Here is a 7,500-nt window from a genome sequence, read left to right on the forward strand (position 1 = left end):
CACACACACACACACACACACACACACACACACACACACACACACACACACACACACACACACACACACACACACACACACACACACACACACACACACACACACACACACACACACACACACACACACACACGCACACACACCCTATTCCTGGGCTTTCTGAGTGGCTGTTATTTATAAAGGAGCCTCACTTGAGTCAGGTTCTCAGTTCGGCGCCGTAGTTACAGTGTGAGCAGAGTGCTGGTTTAATGCTCCAAGTGGCTCCCGCTGTACTCTTCCGCTGTCATCCCTCATACTTGTCTTTGGTTCTGAAGGAGAGAGCTTTTATTCCACTCGTGTTTGTATTTTTGAAACAGACAGTGCGGGGAAATGAGAGGGAGAGACCGTGTCAGGGAGTCATAAAAGGAAGCCTCTGACAGGATTTAGTCTGAGGCCCGGCAGGTCAAGAGCACATGATGTGCTTGGGTCAGGTGAGTATTAGTTTAACCACATGCAACCCTATAGCATCCCTATTGAGGGCATGTCATAATAGGCAAAACATTCAGCGAAAGTAGGGGAACATTTGGCGAAAATAGCCCCATCTATAAGCTCACAATGGGTTGCAACGAGGCACGTTGTGAGCTTGTAGATCGACTATTTCTGGCGACGAGATTTAGCGAAAACAAGTACAGACCCCTGGGGGCCCCCAGCCAATGACGTACATGGGGTTTAACTCTAAATGTCCTTTTCATTTAGTTTTATTTTATCTCTCCACGGACAGAGCAACGGACGTGTTTCAACCCAACAGGTCTTCCTCAGCGTTGTGTTAACGCGGTGTAACTCTAAAATGGACCCTTATGGGTCCTTTTTTGCACTGAGACTTAAACTAACACTCAGGATGTTGCTGTGTATCTTAACCTCTACAAACCTTTCTGAGGACTGGATTTTATACGGCTTAATATTGGTTGCTTTTGAATCAAAGGATGTTCCATGGTTTTCAGGTGCTGTAAACACGTGCATGAAGACCCCATGGCCTTTCCTCTAGATCAACGTTTTCAGACCAAGGACCCCCTAGCTGAGAGAGAGATGAGCAGGGACCCCCACTATATTGTATAAAATTGCATCAGATAAAAAAAAAATGTTTTTACTTGATCTGCTCTTTTCTCCCTCTACAACTATACCTCTTTGCCAAAAATTGCCGATTCACAACGCCTCGCGCTGCGAGGCATTGTGAGCTTGTAGATCTGCTATTTTGGCTAAAGTTCTCCTAAGAATAGGGATTCTATAGGGTTCAAGTCAAGTGGTTAATGCAAAAAAAAACATCCTATCACACAAAGATTTGGCGGCACCCCTGTAGTAACTCTGAGGACCCCCTAGGGGTCCCGGACCCCCTGTTGAAGACCCCTGCTCTAGATATCACTAAATGGAATGGGCAGAACACTTTGTTCCCAACAACAAGACTCTTGAATCTTGAAGAATCTCTAAAACTCCTGTCCATAGGGTGTAAGGGGAATCACAAACTCTAGGGGCCACTAGTGAGGCCTTCAAACTATTAGTCTTGTTAAGGCATTCCAGCTTAAATACAGTTTTGTGAAGGGAACTAGAGAGAGGGATGAAATACCGATACCACCCCAGGGCACAAGGCACACTTTAAGACAAAGACTTTGTGATTAGGCCGTTGCCTCTGTGGAGCGTGTACAACTGTAAGTGACTGAGTGTCTAAGAGGTCCTTTCCTGTCCTGTGCGGTCTGTCGGGATGTTCATGCAGTGAAAGCTCTCCTTTGTTCTCTGTGGCATCATGAAGGGCGTGTAGCCTATATTGTTGCTTTCAGTGTTATATTAATAGGCATCTGTGAAAAATGTAGGCAAGGTTTGTGCCCGTGTGTGTGCCCGCCCGTGTGTAGTCTTTGCTCTCTATCGCTCTCCCATTGTGAGCATGTGTGGGTCTGCCTCCAGGGCTCATATGGAGGGAGGGAGGGAGTCCTTCTGTAAGGACATGTGGTTGAAGACAGCCCCAGATTTGCAGGTCATTTATACAACGTCAGATAGCATAGAAAGAGTGGGGGTTTGATGAGATATATAATCTAAATCAAATTGAATCAAACGCAGTTCAGAAGAGGTGAGAGACCAGATAGCGCGTTGACCACATAATCGCAACTTCCGCCAATTTGACTCTGGCCTGTGTCCTGTGTTGCATGTCATTTCCCTAACTCTTGGGAAAACATTCAGCGAAAATAGCCGATCTAGAAGCTCATGGTGAGCTTGTTGATATGAGGGAAGAAAGGAGCTGACCTAGTATAGACCCCTGGGCATCTCCGGTCACTGACATATATAGTTCAAGTGGTGAAATTGCTTGTTTCTCCAGGGATGAGTTGGCCATTGGGAGTCCCTGGAGATTCCCTGGTGGGCTGTCCCTGGTGTTTTTTTTTTTTTTTTTTTTTGTCCAAGGCTGACCTGACCGGCCCACAGAGCAGAAAGAGACTGGCCCACTGGCTTGTCTCCCATCTGACACTGGCTCATCACGTCCTACCTTAACACGCTCACTTGTAAGGTGGGAACCGGTCTTTCTCAAAAGGTCTGGAGGTCCACAGTGAAAACACAGATCGTTGCTGTTGGCCAAAATATCCAAAACTGTTACTTTTCTGGATTCAAATTCAAAAATAGCAAAAGAATAACAGATCTACAAGCTCTATTTTTGCTACTTTTGTGTGACAGTGTAGTATGACGAAGAAGGGCATTAATTTACACAAAAAAAATAAAAAAATGAAAATATGGAGATAAGCGGTTTCTGCCCGAGAGCAATATTTTTAGCAGTAACAAAGAAGCTAAGTTCCATTTTTAAGTGCTATGGGTTGTACCATCCACACGGTGGCAGAGAAGAGTGTAGTGATGTTTTTGCTGACTACTATTTATGGTGGATAAAAGAAGAATGCTTGTCATCAGGAATTTCTGATGAAGATCCTTGTGCGATAGAAACGTTGAAGCAATAAACAAACAGTGGAGCTTATTTTTTTTACCAGTGTGCAGACCTTATTCTTCTTTTATGTACTTTTGTTTGTCCTGCACCCTGGGCACTTTATACTATTTATGGTGGGACATAAATAGCTTGTTATTATTTTCCTATTCTATTGGTTAATTCGTATCAAGTCATTGCCAGTCGTTGGTCTCACTGCCTTGTGATTCCTGCAAGTGTTGGCTGGACCATATGCATCATTTGCGTGTGTGTGTGTGTGTGTGTGTGTGTGTGTGTGTGTGTGTGTGTGTGTGTGTGTGTGTGTGTGTGTGTGTGCATGTACGCACACAGTGTACAGGTGGAACAAGTCAGTCTTCTGTGGTTGAATGTTTCTCCTTTGTGCTATTCTGCATTAGATCAGCAGCCCTACAACAAAACGTGTGAGCCTAGGCTCATAGGCTAATAATGTCATGACAATATTCTTTCACTATATCACTAAATTCTATTCATTGAAGCCACTAAATGTGTGTTTAGGCTACTTTGTATCTGCTTGATTTGCTAGGCACTAGTCAAGCTGTGGCAACAACAGCCTTGGACAGTATCAGCTGAGTGAGAGACGCTGCCTGCGTGAATATGAATTAGAGTGTGTTCACCCTGGATGCGAATTGCAATAGGGTTTGATCCTGGCACACTAAAGATAACGTTAGACCATACTGTCTGGCCAAGCCAACCAAAAATATTTCATGACTAAAGATGAATAGTTTCCCATGATTGTGGGTTAAAGGGATAGTTCACCCCCAAAAGGACTTTTTTTCTATCGATTAGTCACCCCATGGTAGACTGAAAGAACGAGCCCAATCGATGGTCTTGAAGGGCGGAGCCAAACCCAGGCGCTGGATTCCAGCGCCTGGGTTTGGAGCACTCTGATTGGTTAGGAGATAACAAGGTCCTAAGACCAGCGTTCCTGCAAGGTTCTCCCAGGCTTTTTTTCTTTTGAAACAAAAAAAAAGGCATGGGTTTCCGAGGCTACCCCATGGAGACTTGAATTCATGGATATTTTTTAGTGTTTGTCGCATTCTTAAGCCAATAATTTGATGACCGGCAGCGGTTCCGGTAAGAGTCTCCTTTGTGTCTCTTACCGGAACCGCTGCCTACCGGTCCACTGTTTTTTTTTGTTGGGTGAACTATACCTTTAAGTATAACTTTACCAGTGTGAACTAATGCTTCAATTATCATTAGCATTCAATAAAAGAACAATTCACGCGCATCACACATTAACGTAAGCCTAATGAGACATTCTAAATCAGTTGTTCTCAGTGGGTCCAGGGACCCTCAGGGTTCAGTGAGGGGGTTCTAAAAGCAGCCTTACAGGTCTGTAACTCTCAAAGTTATGGGCCCTCCAAATAAAATAAAAAAAGTTTGAGAACCCCGATTATATATATATATATATATATATATATATATATATATATATATATATATATTTATTAAAACAAATAAAGTATATATATATATTTTTTTTAAACTGTTAAGATTTAGAAGACATTTGTAGAATCGGCCTCAGGTCTTAATGGGTAAGAAAATCTGAAGTGGGCCATTCAAGGCATTAAATGTCAGTGCAAATTCTTTGTCCCAGTCCAGCGCTGTATCTCTACAGTACACTCTCCTCCTGCAGTATCTAAAATAAAACCAAAAAAAAAAGGATGCAGATAAAACTCTAATACAATTTCTATTCAGTTCAACCTTGTTGTGAATCCCACCTAACACAAGTTACCTGTGCACCTGACCTTGGCTCAGGGTTGAACGTGTGCCAAATAGTTGAATAGGTTAAACGTCCATGACGTTTCCTTGTTCGGCATACTGCAGCGGTTCTCAAAGTGGGGTCCAGGGCAGTGGTTCTCAAAGTTGATTCTAGGGACTCTTAGGGTTCCTTTTTGGGGGTCTAAATGTAGCCTTACAAGTCTGTAACTCTGACAGTGTACAAATGGAACCAAATGGACCCTAACGGGTCCATTTGGTTCCATTTGTACACTGTCAGAGTTAAGGTGAGACCTTGAAATATACTAGTTTGAGAACCATTGATCCAGGGGATCATCAGGGGTCCTTGAGGAGATTCCAGGGGGTCCCCAGCAAAATGTGTTATTACTAAACCTATATGTGGCTTTTCGAAAATAGCCGATCCACAAGGCGCGTTTGTCTTGCATAGGGCTCCCTGGCACAGAGTGTTTTCAGATGGGGGTCCGCGGCCTTATTTGCGGGTCCTTGACATTAAAAAGTTTGAGAAACACTGGATGAAACTCAGGATGACGACAGCGTTGGTGGGGAACCGGAGGAGCTCCGCCCTGTGGCTTTGTGCTAAACGTGGTGTTATAAAGGTGATGTCATCACCGCCTGCCTGGGGATTAGGTTCATTATGGCGGCGTGGCGGCGGCGTGGCGGTGTGGGCTGTTGCAGAGAGGGGAGCGCAGCCGTTGTCGTGGGGATGTGTTGTTGTTGCTCCAGTTGTACTGTAGCTGTTGCGCTGTAGTGAAGAGTGTGTGTGTGTGTGTGTGTGTGCTGCAGGCAGCATCAATGTGGGTCAGGAGAGGCAGCTCTTTCTCTCTCTCTCTCTCTCTCTCTCCCCATTCTCTCTTCCTCTCTTCTCCCTATTGTTTTGCTCTCTCATCTTTTCTCCCATATTCCTCTCATTTGCCTTCTTCTTTCCTCCTCTCCTTTGCTGCCATCACGCCCCTCCTCATCCTCACCACCTATTTCATCTCCCTCTCTATCTTCTCTCCATCTCTCTCTCTCTCTCTCTCTCTCTCTCTCTCTCTCTCTCTCTCTCTCTTCCTCTAATCTCCTTCCCTCTCTGTTCCTAATCTTTCTTCTTCTCTAAAATCTACAATTCTTCTTATCCCTTCATTCCAGCTTTCTCATCTTAGCCTAACCTCTTCTCTGTCCTTCTCGCCCCCATCATTCTGCTCTGTTTCTCTCTCTCTCTCTCTCTCTCTCCCTCTCTCTCTCTCTCTCTCTCTCTCTCTCTCTCTCTCTCTCTCTCTCTCTCTCTCTCTCTCTCTCTCTCTCTCTCTCTCTCTCTCTCTCTCTAACTCTCTCTAACTCTCTCTCTCTCTCTCAGTCTTTCCCTCTCTCCCCTCACCCCATCTGTTTGTCTCTCACTCACTCTCCCCTTCTTCCTCTGTCTCTCTATCTCTCGTTCGTTGCATCTCTCCTCTTGTAATCACTATTTCTCCTTACTGTATCTCTTCCTCCTCCCACCTCTCTCCCTCTGCTGTTTTCCTCTGTCTCTTCTTTGTTTATCTCTCTTCCTCCTAAACTCTGTCCTCCTCCTCCCTGCATTACTTGCTCCCTCTCTATCCTTCCCTCTATCTCAATCTCCCACCCTCTCGCTCTCTCACTCCCTCCCATGTATCTACCCCTCCCTCCCTCTCTTTTTCTCTCTCTCTCTCTCTCTCTCTGTCTCTCTCTGTCTGTCTGTCTCTCTCTGTCTCTACCTCCACTGCTCTCATCCTTTGTGTTTAGATGAATCTGCACCACTGCTTGCCTTGCAGCTCTTCTGCTTTTTGGATGCAATGACCTTGTCAAAGTCATGGTGCTGGACGGATGGACGGAGGGACGGAGGGGGGAGGAAGGGAGAGAGAGAGACGGAAGAGGTCTGGAAGGATAGAAGGAAGGGCCTGAACTGAGAGAGGGACCAGGATGTGTCTTCATGTAGGCGTCTGGTTTAGTCATCTGCTTCTGTAGTGTGCAACAGCATGATGTCATACTGTCAAACAGCTTTGTGAATGGAGCATGGGTGGGCTGGGAAAAGATGAATGGATGTGTGTGTGTGTGTGTGTGTGTGTGTGTGTGTGTGTGTGTGTGTGTGTGTGTGTGTGTGTGTGTGTGTGTGTGTGTGTGTGTGTGTGTGTGTGTGTGTGTGTGTGTGTGTGTGTGTGTGTGTGTGTGTGTGTGTGTGTGTGTGTGTGTGTGTGTGTGTGCGCGCGCGCGTGTGTGTGCCGTGCATCTTGTGAGGGCCCCACAAGTATAGTAGAATTTGAGAAATTGACATTACGAGGGCAATTTTTATAGCTTGTATATCTGCAATTTTTTAATAGCCAAATACATCTAAAAATGACACAGATGCGTTCCCAGATTGAATGGGTTAAATAACTGGCTCTGAGTCTCCTCCCGTCTGTCCAGAACATTCTGAGACGCTATGCTCTTATACCCTTCCCAAAATAACCCTCACCCATGTTTACTTAATCAATCACATTGTTTTTGACACATTCACTGACACTTAGGATTATTTATTGGGTCGGGGTGACTTTCGGAGGCATCTTGTTTTCAGTGTAACCAGTTATAGGCGTTCACCCAGAACATGCCGACCGGTCTGGTTTGGTTGTTTTTAGATTGGTTGAGCAACAGTACAGAGAACGATTAACCACATCTCTGTTCTTTTCCACAGATACAGTATGTCTCTGAGGGGTGACTGTCTCGGGTCAACTATATCTGACCGGGGCACTTAGTCAGGAGCGAATGTTCTAGTCCAGGGGTCTTCAACAGGGGGTCTGGGACCCCTAGGGGGTCCT

At 45.3% G+C, this 7,500-nt stretch overlaps 1 protein-coding gene across 7 annotated transcripts in view; it reads left to right on the top strand.

The window, feature by feature from the left end:
• Positions 1-7,500, top strand: part of LOC311041523 (ataxin-1-like) — a 36,907-nt gene that overhangs the window by 10,249 nt on the left and 19,158 nt on the right. Inside the window, exon 1 of one of the 7 annotated variants that reach the window (XM_084051932.1) lies at positions 6,558-6,640. The exons of the other annotated variants lie outside the window; for them this stretch is intronic. The gene's annotated coding sequence lies outside the window, so the exon portion shown is untranslated. Of the gene's footprint in view, positions 1-6,557; positions 6,641-7,500 lie in introns of those variants that run through there. 7 annotated transcript variants of the gene reach the window in all.

Source organism: Gymnoscopelus microlampas (genome assembly GCF_963454915.1).
Source record: "Gymnoscopelus microlampas genome assembly, chromosome: 3".
NCBI classification, from domain to species: domain Eukaryota; kingdom Metazoa; phylum Chordata; class Actinopteri; order Myctophiformes; family Myctophidae; genus Gymnoscopelus; species Gymnoscopelus microlampas.